The sequence below is a fragment of the Heterocephalus glaber genome, unplaced genomic scaffold (assembly GCF_053883595.1).
Source record: "Heterocephalus glaber isolate CG9 unplaced genomic scaffold, H.glaber_assembly_v1.0 deba00001532, whole genome shotgun sequence".
NCBI classification, from domain to species: Eukaryota; Metazoa; Chordata; class Mammalia; order Rodentia; family Bathyergidae; genus Heterocephalus; species Heterocephalus glaber.
The window spans coordinates 28143158-28157169 of record NW_028258330.1 but is presented as its reverse complement, the minus strand read 5'-3'; the positions used below and the strand labels follow the sequence as shown (position 1 = coordinate 28157169).

At 55.4% G+C, this 14012-nt stretch overlaps 1 protein-coding gene across 3 annotated transcripts in view; it reads right to left on the bottom strand.

The window, feature by feature from the left end:
- Src (SRC proto-oncogene, non-receptor tyrosine kinase) overlaps positions 1 to 11164 on the bottom strand; it is a 48308-nt gene extending 37144 nt beyond the window's left edge. For 2 of the 3 annotated variants that reach the window (XM_004867799.3, XM_087188969.1), the window contains exon 1: positions 10855 to 11164. The gene's annotated coding sequence lies outside the window, so the exon portion shown is untranslated. The remainder of the gene's footprint in view (positions 1 to 10854) is intronic. The other variant, XM_087188970.1, reaches the window with a different exon arrangement.
- Positions 11165 to 14012: the final 2848 nt, after the last annotated feature.

The following is a 14012-nucleotide window of genomic DNA, read 5'->3' as shown; positions in this document are numbered from 1 at the left end:
CTTTGTTTGACAACAAAGGTCAGAAGCCCTACAAGCAGCGCTACTGGCCCAAACCCTTTCCTTCATTCTGCTCCACTCATACTGGCCACTTCCAGCACTCTCTTGCCTCAGGGCCTCTGCATATGCACTTTTCACTGCCCTGAGCACACCTCTCCCACACAGGTACATTCTTCCCTTCTTCACTTCCCTCACATCTTCAGCACTCACATGCCACCTGCTCTGACAAGCCCTTCTTGACTATGTGTTTAAACAACACACCCAGTCAACTCCACTCCTCTTCCAGTCTCAGACCAAAAGCCACCTCCTCATGGAAGGCTCCCCTGATCCCTCAGCCCCAATGAGGGATCAACTTCCCCTTCCTGGCCTGGACCAGGACGTGACTCACCGTGTGGGTATATGTCTCATGAGGACAGGGCCACTTCTTCCTCCCTCGTGGCTGACTATTCTGTGGTGGGTGTCAGACTCAACAATGAGCAACTGGGTGCATGCCCACGTACTTTGGGGTCAGAACAGACACTGGCCATAAGCACAGGGCTTAGCATGGAGAAGGCACTTGGTGATGAATGAATGAATGAACAAATGAATGAATGAATGAATGAGCAGGGCATCACAGTGGGCCCTTGAGAAGCTGGCCTGGAGAATGGAGGGTCTGCCTGGGTTCACCGGCCACCATGCTCTAGCCCTGCAAATCCGGCTGCTGTTTCCCACCCTCCCAGTCTCAGGAAGCTCCTTCTCCCTGGGGAATGAGTGTAGAGCGGGCAGGCAGCCCCTGCTCCCAGAGGGGGATTCCCAGGCTCCCTCTGTCCCGCCACAAAGGGGCTTTGTGCTCCGTGCTGAGAGCCTGGGCTGAGCGGAAGCTGTCCCTCTGCACCACAGGCAGCTGGGGCCACGGCTCAAAGGCAGCCCGCAGAGGCTGGTCCAGCCCTCCAGAGTCTGGCTCACCCTTTCAGGGGCCCCAGGAGGGAAGCTCTAGGTGACCCCATTTCTGCAGGTGGGGAAACTGAGGCTCAGTAGGGCAAAGACTCTTGGCCAAAGATTTTCAGAAAGAGATAATGCTCAAAGCCAAGCCAAGGTGGTAGCACAGCAGGCAGGCCCTCTGGCCTGGGGAAGGAGGGGTCTAGGGGAAGCAGGAGCTGGCCCTTTACCCACTGGCACCCTGCCCTGGGAGGGAGGTCCTGACCCAATATAGAGCCCTCGACCCATGCCCCAGGCACCCTCGGTACCAGCAGCTGAGCTTCATCTCGTCTCCACTTCCTGTCAGCCTGTGCCTACCCTTCAAGGAAAGGCTGCATGGGCATAAGGACTAGGGGCACCGGCACCCACTTTCTCTCCGGTGGTCCCCAGAGCCACCTCACCAAAGCTACACTGCCTGAGCCAGGCACTGCCCACAGCGCTGGACATGTGGGTTTCCCTAGGGCCTCCACCTACCCAGGATGTATGCAAGCCCATGGCTGTCAAGGTGCTGCACACACCACCCCATCAGGTGTGGCTCAAGCGCCACTGTCCCGAGACCTGCTGCCCTCCCAAGGCAGTCGCAGCACCTCGCCCACAGGAAGTTTTCCCCAGCCCACTCCCACAGGGCCCAAACCAGCCCCTACCTCCTGCCCCATGTTGGGCTCTCAATCCCTGCCCGAACCCAGCCCCCACAGGCTGCCTCCCTTCACACCTTGGGCAGGAGCCCACCCAGGACCTGCCCTGCTCCCAGGGCAAAGTCCCAGTGCCCCAAAGAGAAGCCAGATTAACTGTCCCCTTCTAACCACCTGGTAGTGACCTGCCACTTCCACTTCCCCAGGATCCACAAGTGCACAAGAGCACTTCCCACCTCCAAGCTTTGTGCACAATGTCCCTTCTTCCAGGCATGTCCTTGTCCTTCTTTTTTTCTCATGAGCTCCTGCTCACACTGTAAGACCCAGCCCAGATGTCACTTTCTCTGGGAAGCTCTCCTGGCATTGTGCTAGGTTTCCACCATTCATGTGGGACCAACCCCACAGTAGGGGTTGTCTCCCCCCCGAGGACAAGCTGTCCCCAGAGGAGTCCTCAGCACGAATCACAGGCCCAGACATCACCAGTACATAATCCAGGCCAGCTGCTACCTTCCTGCCACAGCACCCCGTGGTGGCAGAGTGCTGCTCTGCCCACAATGCCCATGGATCTAAGGTTTGAGCAGAGTAGGCGGAGAGGGGGGAGCTCTCTGCAAATGGCCGACTGGTAACCAAACCCACGTCGTTTCTAAAACTAGGGCACAAGAGAGAAATGGGAACAGCAGAATTGTCCCCAAATAGAATGGTGGCTCATCTGGTTCCAGGGGCCTTTGGGAACACCTGGTGGGGTTGGGGGTGGGGAGAGCAGGTGGCTGCTCCCGGGGCTCAGGAAGCAGAGTTAGTAGGGAAGGCAGAAGCCAACAGTCCACACTGGGGCCACTCACTTTGCCAGGGCCAGTCCAAATCCTGGGGCGCCTCCCAACTAAGCCACCAGCCACAGGGCCCTGCAACTGTACCACCCAAAGCCTCAGGTCACTGCCAAGAATGCTATTGCCCCTTCCTGCCAGTCAGAATCCTGCCCATCCTTGGAACCTTGACCACTGCCAGTTAGCCATGACACTTCCTAGAAGCCTGGAGTGGAGACATTTGGGGAAGGTGAGCCTGTCAGGTCCTCCCAACAGCCCTCTAAAGGACAACTCCTGCTCCCATCTCAGAGATGCAAAAACTGGGGCTTAAAGAAAGAAGCCATAAGCCCCGGGCAGCAGCAGAGGAGGCAGGTAGACCAGATGCTGTGGTAGCAGCTGGCAGCCACACAGACCCAGTGGGCTGCTAAGCAGGCCAGCCTTGGGGCACTCAGGACAGAGTCCGCAGGACAAAGTCCCACCCACCCAGACAGAATAGGAGCCCAACTGCTATCCTCAACCCCACCCCTGCCTGGGGTGGCAAACCGAAGAGCCACTTCTGTGAGATGTGCTAGCATCAGCTGTGCCATATGTACAAACCCCAGATGTACAGATCTGCACAACTGAAAAAACCAAGTGCTGAAGGAGACAGGACTTTATCCCTTGTAGCTATTTATAGGTTGCTTTCTCTGGGCCAGGCCTTGAGCTAAATGCTTTATGGAAATGATTGTGGCCCCAACATGTACACTTTTTTGCCCCCATTACCCAGATAAGGAAACTGAGGTTCAGTGAGGAGAAGCAACATGTCCAAAGTCTGGACGAAGTAAGCGGACAAGGAGGCTTCCACCCAGTCTGAAGGCAGGAAACTGGAATGCCAGTCATGTCCCTTCCCAGGTTCTATGTCTCAGATTCTCTGCCTGGAAAGTGGGATGTGTCCTGGAAGCCTTCTGTTGTGGCAGTGCACTGTGGCCTGGTTGATGCTATCCTCTTTCTCTGAACCTCAGCCTTCCCATCTGGAGAATGGGGCTGTCATTCCTTTTCCCCAGGTTGGTACAAATCATAACAAAGTATCAGCCAACACCTACTGAGCGCTCTCTACCTGCGGCCACCACACATGCACAGAGCCTCACCCAAGCCTTAGGACAAGCCCATGACGTGGGCACGACAGCAGGCCTGTCCCTCAGACCAGAAGTGGGGCACCAAGTCACACAGCAGTTGGGGGTGGAGGAGCCTCCTAGTCTCCATGCTGCCTAGAGAGGAAGGTGGGGAGGCTGGAGAGGTGACCAAGGTCATGCAGGACTCAGAGAAGGGCACAGGCCAGAGGAGGCAGAGGAGCCTGTGATGCCCAGGGAGTGTGAGTTCAAATCCATGCACTGGGTGACCTTGGCAAGTCCTTCTGCTCCTCTGTCTGGGTTTCTCTTGGTGAAATGGACCAAAAGGAGCACCTTGCAAGGATGCTGTGAGGAGGAGACACAGCCCTTTGCCGGGCACTGGGAAGGCTTAACTGTGTGCTTACGGTGTGAACCTTGACTGAAGGAACACCAAGGGCCAGCCCTCTGGGGACCTCATTCCTTCAGGGACTCAGGTGTGTCTGAATCTCTGTTCAGAAAGGGTAGGGAGGAGAATATAATTTGTCTCTCGTCTGATTCTTAGAAATCCAAGATCTGCCCTTTTAGTGCTGTGTGACCTCAGACAAGCCACTTCACCTCTCTGAGTCTCCAGATCCTCCTTTTGAAAACAAGGCAAGGTTTTCACGGAGCCTTGAGGAGACTGGGCCAGGGGGAGTATCCCAGCTGCCCAAGCTGAGACAGTCCCTGGCAGAAGCCCAGCTTGAGACCGAATGAAGATTATTATGACAGTTCTGTCATCCTCCCAGACCTGCTCAGAGGTAACTGTGGGAAGTGCTTTGTAAACGGTAAAGTGCTGTACCCTGGAGAGTGATGAGTATCACACATGCCCGTAGAGGCAAAAGAACCCTATGACTTGTCATTCATGGAAGAATGTGCTAGGGCCATGGGGTGAGGGGTTGGAGAGTAAAAGCTCTCTGGAGCCAGCATCTCAGCCCCTGGAAGGACACTGAGCAAGAGGGGAACCTGCAGAGACAAAGGCATGGGGGCCAAGCCACCAGGGCAGGCGGGAAGACAGGCAATGGCTCAGAGAGGCCACAGGGTCCCCTGCATGACTTCAGAAACATGGGAGATGAGGAGGTCCTGCTGCCCAGGCCAAGAGCACCTCCGGGAACCTTACCACCTCCCAGCAACACAAAGGCAAGAACAGTTCCTTCCTTCAGGCCCCTGACAGCCACCTTTGAAGAGATGGGCTCACTCATGGAGGGGCCTCGAAGACCAAGTTGAGGCATCAGGACACAGGGACACAACGGCAGGTCACAAGCAGGGAAGAGCTGAGGCAGGAACTGGGTCCAGGAAGGCTGGATGGAGCTGGTGACTTCCAATCAACTCAACACCCAAGCCTGCCTGTCTCCAGGGAGCCTTCCCACCACTCTGCCTCACAGGACGCACCAACCATAGGCCACCATAGGCCACGGTGACCAGTAACAGCCCTGGGGACTTCCAGATCCACTAGCCTGCAGGGGCCCAGGTTTCCTGCCTCCTCAGGGAATCGTAAACATCAAGCACTTATTGTATGCAGGCCCCGCAGGCAAGCACTTAGCACACTTGGGCTGAGCTGGTCCTCATTCCACCTTGTCAAAGGCGGTACTTGCACTGTCATCCCCATTTCATGGATGGGGGAACTGAGGCTCAGAGAATTCATTTTCACACCAACATACACAGCACACCAGTGGCTAAGCCAGGACTCAAACCCACAGCCAACTGGCTTTAAAGGTCCTTCTATTTCCATGAGCATGCAAGAACCCTGGACTCGAGGCCTGAATGGAAACCCATCAGCCAGAGCTGGAAGGCCAGAGTCAGGGTCATCTGTCCCCAGCACCACCTGGGAAAAATGTCAGCCACACTGGGCAGGTAACACTCAGTAGGAATCAGACACGAAAAGTCTGGGCTCACACTTCACTTTCTGGGTGATTGTACCCGAGCCCTTGGCCTCTCTGAGCCTCAGTCTCTTCTTTGTAATAAGAATAAAAGTTTTACTCAACCCCCAGGATGGGACAACCTTACTGTGATCCAGCTCTGGAGGGCACAACATGTGGATATCAACATGAGGCAAAGTAAAGTGAAGGCCACAAATTTGGACAAAGCAGACTGCGAGGAGCTAATCAATCCTCGACAGGGAGACCAGGCTTCCTGATGTCACTTGGAGCCTGTTTCCACCTCAGCATCTGAACTCGACTTGTGCCCGGCCCAGAGCCCAGCAGGCCCAAGGATTCAAAAGACCTAATCCTACAGTCAGTCTCCCACGCTCCACAGCCTTCACCCATACCCATCCGAGACACCCTAGACCTGTCCAGGCAACCAAAGAGGACTCAGTTGGGCCCTGTCCCTGGAGAAGACAGCAACCATGATCCCATCCTAGAGTCTCCAAGAACAAAGAGCCACACTGTGCAGATGAGGAAACTGAGGACCAGGACATGAAGAGACTGGCCCAAGACCATTCAACTTCTCCCTTCTAGCTTCTCCTTTTGTTCCGGAACTTCTCTGAGTAGTTTTGGGGGCAGGGAGAGCAGAAGGGACCAAGGCTGGGAATAAATCACTTGTCCTAGGACTCACAGCAAGGAGTAGGGAGATGGGGGCCTGGGTTCCAGCCCCCCACTCACCAATGCTCCGCACTCACCAATCCCTCGACTCAGGCCACCATGATGTACCTTAGCTGGAATGGCAGATAGGCAAGCTGGGGAGAGCCCTAGATCAGAAGGAAGATCTGCATTTTTCTCCCAGCTTGGAAGATTTGCCCTGGGTCTTTCTGGCCTCATTTCCCCCATAGTGAAAAGAGAAGGTCTGAATAGATCAGGAATGACAAACACATGACACATATAAAATAGTCTCTAATCCTCTGCCCACGGCAGGCATTACTAATCTATCACTGCACTCTTTCCCACAAAGTTGAGTCTGGACCTCAGAATGCTTTTCAACGCAACATTTCAAGTCGGTGGGATTTAAGTTCTGAGCCAAAACAGGGCTGGATGATATATCTAAGCCAGAGAAAGAAAGAGAAGAAAGAAAAAACGATGTAAGATTTATTGAACATCCATGGATTCAGGCCACTGGGATTCTGTTAGCACGTTTAATTCTCACAAAGGAGGTAACTGGAGGCAGAGGTTCACAGAGGCTAAGTGCCTTGACTTTGGACTTTCAGCTGGGAATGAGGCTAGAACACAGGGGCAAGGCCAGCCACCAGGTAAAGCTAGAGCTTCCCCTCCTCCCCTTGTCCTGTGAGGTACAAGTCCCATGCACATTGCCAGTTTCAGAAACTCAATCCCAGGAAGGCCCCTCAGTGGCCAAAAAAGGAAGGACCTCAGCTCATGTCTAGCACTTCCCCAACTCTATTTATTGAGCATCTAATTTGTGCAAAGTACTTTATTTCTGTCGCTTCAGGACACCCTGGGACCCATGATTCACTATTCCACTTCTTGGATGAGGAAACTGAGGCCCCACCAGAGGAAGTGCCTCCCTCCTCCCCTGTTCAAGTGGAAACCAGAGCAGTTTCCCAGGGAGATAAAGGGAGTGGGAAGGAGGAGGAGCAGAGGGGGAAGTAAAAGGCTGTGGGAACCCAAGAGAGAGAGAAGCAGGGGCCACAATCAGAGGCAGGAAATGAGGCTCTGGTCAAAGGCCCAGAGCCGGGAGTGGGGCCTTCACAGGACCTCTGAGGCCTGCAGGGACCTGGGCAGCCCTAGGGAATCCCCAGCACTGTGGCCTAGGCCTGGCCCTGTCACTTGAGAGACAAGTGGCTTTTCCTCTCTGGGCCTTAGTATTTACATCTGGAAAACACGCCCAATCTTACCTCCTGTAGGCTCTCAAGAAGCTGAAGAGGCCTGGACTGTGGCACGCTCCCCAGTTCAGCCTTCTCTCTCACAGAGAAGGCTCAGGGAGGGCAGGGAGGGACTCAAAGTCAACCAGCACATTGGTGACCTTAACTGCCAACGTCCTCTCCTAGACCAGCCCTTCGGATTCAGTGAGATCATCCATTCAAGGCTGTGACCACACAGCTGGCGAGGCCATAAGAAATGCCAACCACCCTGCCCAAGGTAACACAGCCAAAGAGGGGCCCATTTTCTGAGAATCTACTGGTGCCAGGCACTGGGCACAGAGCCCTTTTTTAATCCTAACCTGGAAGGAAGATACCTGCTGCCCCATTTTCAAGATGAAGAAACTAAGTCTCAGAAAGATAGTGAATGACCCAAAAATGCCAGCAGGTGGGACAGTGAGAACTTGAACCCAGGCCCATCCAACTCACAAGCACTTATGTCTCCCTCTCTCTGGCTGACCCTCCCTGCTCCTCACCTCACTCCCAGCTTCCAGCTCCCCCTCGTTGCACTTCCCTAATCTCTGGTCCTCATGCTCTCTGGCCTTCCTGCTGTTGAACTCCTACTTCACCTTAAAAGCCCAGCCTCACATGCCTTCTCCTCTTGACACCTGGTTAGGCCCGCCCACACATCCATTTTCACAGGTGCCTTAGTCAGCTCTGGCTCCCTGCCCTCCACTTCACTTCCAGCAGCCCCTGAAGAAGCTGACTAGGGCTAGACCATGGCCAGCTCCCCAGCATAAGGCTGTTCACACAGAGGATACCAATCAGGCCCTGTGTAAAGATGGCACCAAGCTCCTCCCCAAAGCCTGGGGCCTCCCCCAGGTCCTGCCCTGCTGATAACAATACGTGGCCTTACCTCTCACTCCCTCCCTCCACTCTGTGCCCCAGCCTCATAGGCTTCCCCATGTTTCTCCATCACAGCACACATTTCTCCACTCAGGGCCTTTGCACACATGCTCCCTGCGGCCTGGCCAGCCTTGCCCTAGCTTCATGGCTGGCCAACCCCTCCTTTCTTCCTTCAAGGTTCCCCTGTTCCCAGGCCTCTCTCTGAGCCCTTATGTCATCCAGGATTGTATATTAATTTGTCTTGCAATTTGTTTGCTACTTGACTACAGATTCAAACTTCTAGGAGGCCAGGAGCCTGATCACAATTTCCCAGGAAGTACCCACTGGACTGACCGCTGCCCACAACCCCAGGATCCCTGAGAAGTAACTGGGGGTAGGGGGCACCGCACTGGCTCCAGATCTTTGCTGCCTGGGCAGCTGCTCTGCTCAGTTCAGGTACCACCTCCAGAAAGCCCTCCATGCCTCTCCCACCCCCTTGCCTCTCCCACCCCCTTGCTGACCCACCGAAACACTACTCAGCCAAGTTCAGAGCTTCTGTATTCAGCAGGCCCAGTGCTCAGTCACAGGTGCCTGTATCTAGGCAGGTCTGGGAGAACAAGGTCAGCAGAGGATCAGGACTATGAGTGGGAAGGGGTCATCCGCAGGCCACTGAGCCACATCCTCCCTGGCTCCTGGGCTCGGAGAGGGAGACATTCCCTACCCAAGAGTGAAAATCAGGCAGGAAGTTAAAGCAAGAGCTAGGCTGTGGGCTGGGGACGACTCATGGCCCCAGGAGAGCCCAGGGAACAGGAGGAGATGTGGAGCAGGCTCGTGCTGGGAGAGCCCTGCCTCAGCCAAGCCTGGATGGGAGGGCCGACATGGGGCTCAGCGGCTCCCAGCGGGCAAGGCTCTCCTGGCAGACCTGATTGGGCAGAGGGGTGCACTGGAGGGCCAAGGCAGGCAGTCAGCTGAGAGAGGTGACATGCAACAAGTCACTTCTGAGGGTGGAAAGACCACATCACCATAGCACACCACATCCCCAGAAAGGCCTCATGGCTTCTATCAACCACGCAGCAGTAGAGTCTTCTCTGATACTGTCATGTGCCTGTCCCAACCTAGGCAACCATCGCAACCAAGGGCAGTCAGACGGGCAATCTGAGGCCTGGGTACTAATTCCAGCTTCCTACCTTGGTGAAGTCACTTCCCTTCTCTGAGCCTCGGTTTCCTCATCAGTAAGATGAAGATAGACAAGAGTCCCTGCCTCAGTTTCTTCATCAGTAAGACATGGATAGACAAGAGTCTCTGGAGTGATGCCTGCAGCTATTATCACTATTGCTCCATTTTAGACTTCACAAAACTGAGGCCGGTGGAAGCAGCAAGTTGCCTAGGGTCACATGGATGTGGGTGGCAGGGTGGTGTCATGGCTATTTATTTTTCAAGGAGTTCTGGGGCACTTTTCTGAGAACTAGCCCATCCTCTTCTGAAAAGGAGCTCCAGTGCTGCCAGCAACCTCACACCCTACCCACCTTGGGCAATTCAGCCAGTGCAGGACTGGCTGGCCGAGCACCTACTACACACCATGTCCCTAGATGCATATGCACATAGAATCTTCACCTGAGAAGCCCCATTTCACATATGGGGGTGCCAAGGGGTAGTCCCTTGGCCACCATCACCCAGAGAAACAAAAAGCCTAGGTTTCTTCACTCTCCTTCACTTCACCTCTCTGGGGCAGAGCCAGCCTGGCCCCCCTGGAAATCAAGTCTGATCTCAGCTGCACTGTGGCTGGCCCTGGCCTCATCAGGTGACCCAGGTGACCCAGGGACCACTGTCCCAGTTGGACACAGGCCATGAGGCTCAGCCTTGCCCAGGGCCCCACAAGCCCCTGCGGCCACTCTCAAGTCCAGCTGAAGAACACAGGGGCCCTGTGCACTTCCTTGGGGCCCCTTAGATCCACCTACACTGGTGGGCACCATGGTTCAGAATGGACAAACTGTGTCTGAGGACACACAGGCTGGCAAGTGGTGGCCAGGTAGGGACTCAAACTCATGCATAGCTCCTGTCCAGGTAAGCCAGTGGACCTGGCTTGGGGGTGAAACCCAAAACTTTTGCCAATTTCTGATCCAGCCAGTGGCTGGGCCTGCTCAGGGGCCGGGCTGGGGGCTGTGGGGACTAAGCGCAGTGTGGCCCAGTCCCTTCTAGGCCAGCAGCACCAGGCCCTACCCGAGGCCCCAGGAGGGCAGTGAGGTCCTGGAGGCCGGGCTGGCGCCCTCACGCGCCCGGCGCCCCTCGGCGCGCTCTGTCGCTGCCCCCACCTCTTCCAGGGGCGGGGGGCGCCTGGCCGGGCAGCCACAGCCAGAGGCGGCGCCGATCGGCTCAGATTTCGGATTTGGCCTAGACCTGGCCGGGGCTCGGCCGGGCTCGCCCGCGTCTCCGGCGGAGAAGGAGGAGGAAAGCGAGCCGGAGGGGGTCCCTGCGCGGCTGGGACCCCGGCGCCCTCCGCCCAGCCCCCTCCCCCAGAGGCATCACAACAAAAGGCTGCGCCACGCAGGTCCCCCCGAGCCGCCCAACGCTCGAGGATCGCGGCTCGGCCCGGGGGTGCGCGGTGGGGAGTGGACAGGGGCCCCGCGGGCCCGCGATCGGGCGCCGGGGGCCTCGGGGCGCGGTCCCCGAGCCGGCCCAGCCTGGGCCGTGGGGGCGGGGACGCTCACCTGCGGCGGGCGTGGGCGAGCGGGCGCACCGGCGATGGACGCGGGAGGGCGGCCCGGGACGGCCAGCGGCGTGCAGACGGCGGCTTCGCCGGTCCGGCTCCACGGCCGGAATGGATTCCGGGCCAGAAGAGACAGATCGAGAGAGAAAGGGAGGAGGAGGAGGCGGCGGCCGGGGAGGGGAAGAGGAGGGAGGGAGCGCGCTAGCAGGAGGAGGGGCCCGGCAGGCAGCCGGGAGGAGGAGGAAGGAGGAAGCACGCGGACACGAATTCCCAGCCTGAGACCTGGGATAGAACCGGCACAGCTAGAGCCTCGGGTCCGAAGGGCGGGGCCCGCTAAGAAGCCACGCCCCTGGAGAGCTCCCCGCCCCCGGCCCCATACTCCCCCAGGCCAAAATACTCTCCCTCCCCTCTGTATTCCCCAGTCCACCTCTCCGACCATTGTGCAGCAGTGGAACACTCACCCCTTGCAGGCGCCATGCGAGGAGATTCAGGTTGACTTTAGGATTTAATACCACAACAACCTGGGCTAAGTGACCTGTGATTATTCCCGTTTTACAGATAGGGAAACTGAGTCATTGCCAGGGGCCACGCCTTGGACTCAGGCCTTGACCTGAGTTTCTCAAAAGTAGGAACTGGGTCAGAAGGGATACTGTGGGAGGAGCATTTATTTTCATCCATATGTCGTCATTTTAAGTGCATAAGAAAACATACTGTAGGGCCAGGGATTTAGCTCAGTGGTTTCGACGCCTGCTGTGCAAGCGCAAGGACCCGAGTTCCATCCCCGGTACCAAAAAAAAAAAAAGAAAAGAAAACATACTGTGAGTACTACTCTGCTGAGGAAGGGGATATTTAAGTAGCCAGCATGCCTCCAAGTAAATGAAGAGGCTACCTCCAGACCCAGCAGGGCAGGAAGTATAGCAGGGAAAGTACAAAGGAAGTGCTGCGCTACACAGCAGACTCCCCACTATCTCCTGGTCTGGCCTACTGGGGGTGGGTGCCCCACACTTGGCTCCTCCCCTGTTCCTCTGGCATCATGTCACAGTTAAATTAGACCCGAAGCCACAGTTAAATACCATCACCTGCTTCTGTGTCACTTCTTTGAAAGTGCTCCTGTTTCACAGATGGGAAACTGAGGCCCAGCCAGGTCAAAGTGGCACAAGCCTAGGCTTCTCCGTGAACAGCTGTCCCTATGAGGGACATCGTCCTGAGGAGCTGTGAGGGGCATCATCGTAGAATGTGAGTGACAAAAGCCTGAGGGCACAATATGCGTCCCTCCAAGTTGCCCACCAATGAGCAAAGCCTTGAGCCTGGCAGATCTGGGTTCACATCTAGGCCAGTCGTTGCCCTGCTGTGCCTTGGACAAATCCATCTGCTTCTCCAGCCCAGTCCTCTCTCAGTAAAACAGGAGTAAACTGGCCACATAAGATTCCTGGAAAGGCTAAACTGACAAGTGTGAAGGTAGCCAGGATTTCTCTTATGGTGAGACATGGAGGCCAGAGGGGGAAGGGGCTGCTGGAGGTCCCCTGAAAGTTACAGTAGAGCCAGCACTGGAAGCCAGAGGGGCTGGCGGGGCTACACGGCTTGCAAGTCTGGCTTAAAAATTAACTACCATTTCCCAGGATTCAGGGCCGCCCAGCTGGAGGAGCAGGTTCCACAGCCCTCATTCATTTCTGCCTTCGCTCCTGTGACTGTCTCAGGGCCTTTAGTGACCACATGGGACTGGGGACTGGCGGAGGCAGATGGTTAGAATTCTCCCCTGCTCACCCAACTTGCAAGAACTTATTGTGCTTATCTGTTCTCCTGAACACCACACTTAAGGATGTCACGCTGGCACGGAGGGAGTATTTACACCTTGGAAAGCTGCGAATGCTACAAATCAAGCCTTCATTCTTTCTTCCCGAAAGCTGGTTGTTAAATATTTCCCATGTATCCCTAAATCCATGTCCAGGAGTTCATTGGTTTTGGGCTTTTCTAGAGCTAGGATGATAGCTTAAAAGCACAGACTAGTGGTGACATACACCTGCGATTCCAGCCCTCGGGAGGCTGAGGCAGGAAGATCACTTTGAGCTGGAGACCAGCCTAGGTTACATAGTGAGACCTTGTCTCAAAAAAAAAAAAAAGAAGTGCAGACTGTGGGCCTATAAATCCAAGTTTAGGCCTCAACTCTGCCATTCCCAGGTATGTGGCTTGGAGCATGACATTTCTCTGAGTATATCTCCTCAGTATGCCAACCTACAAAATGGACAAAGACAGCACTTCCTCCCGAAGCCATGTGTGAGGAGGAAGCGAGGTGATATATGATATGAGTGAGCTCTTGTTCATACCCCTGCACATGGTCACATCATGGGAGAGAGGCAGTGGAGAAGCACTAGCCCTGCAGGCACAGATGTCGCCTTCCACCCAGAGCCACTGCTGGCTCTGAGTGCCTGGTTCAGACACTGAGCTACTCAGGAGGATGTGGCTAGTGCAGTGGTTTCACTATTGAGTGTTCTTGCTCTTGAAGTGCTCTTTATTTTTAACCACCCCTCTGGGCTTGCTTCAGCTGTGACCCCTGCTAGGAAAGCCCACCTCCTCTACTGCCACCTTCTCAACCCTCTGCAGCCTTGAGGGTCCTGAGTAAATGCCACCTCTTCCAGGACACGTTTCCTGACACAGCCCTGATGGAGGCACATCCCAGGTCTGTTCTGGGTGTGTCTGCCCCACCCTTCGGGTAGCAACCATGGCCTGGCCCTTGCCCAGCACAGAGCAGGTACCAACTGGTTGGCTGAGGAAAACATACAGACTTGGGATCCATAGATAAGAGTTCAAGTTCCAACTCTTCCCTCCCTGACTGTGACTCTGCCCTCTCTGGGCCTGAGTATACTCATCGTTTCCGTTAGCAGTAACAACCCCACTAACTTCCAGGATTGTACAGATGGAAGAGCTCCTGGGCTGGGCTGGTAGATGAGTGATTCTGTACATTGTTTTGCTTAAAATGTTCTGTTAGCTACATGCCTATAATCCTAGCACTCAAGAGGCTGAGGCAGGAGGATCACTAAGAGTTTGAGGCCAACCTGTGTTACCTAGTGAGTTCTAGGCCTGCCTGAACTACATAGCAAGATCCTGTCTCAAAAACCAATGACAAAAAATAATATTCTGGTAGTGAAACAGAGCCCTTTT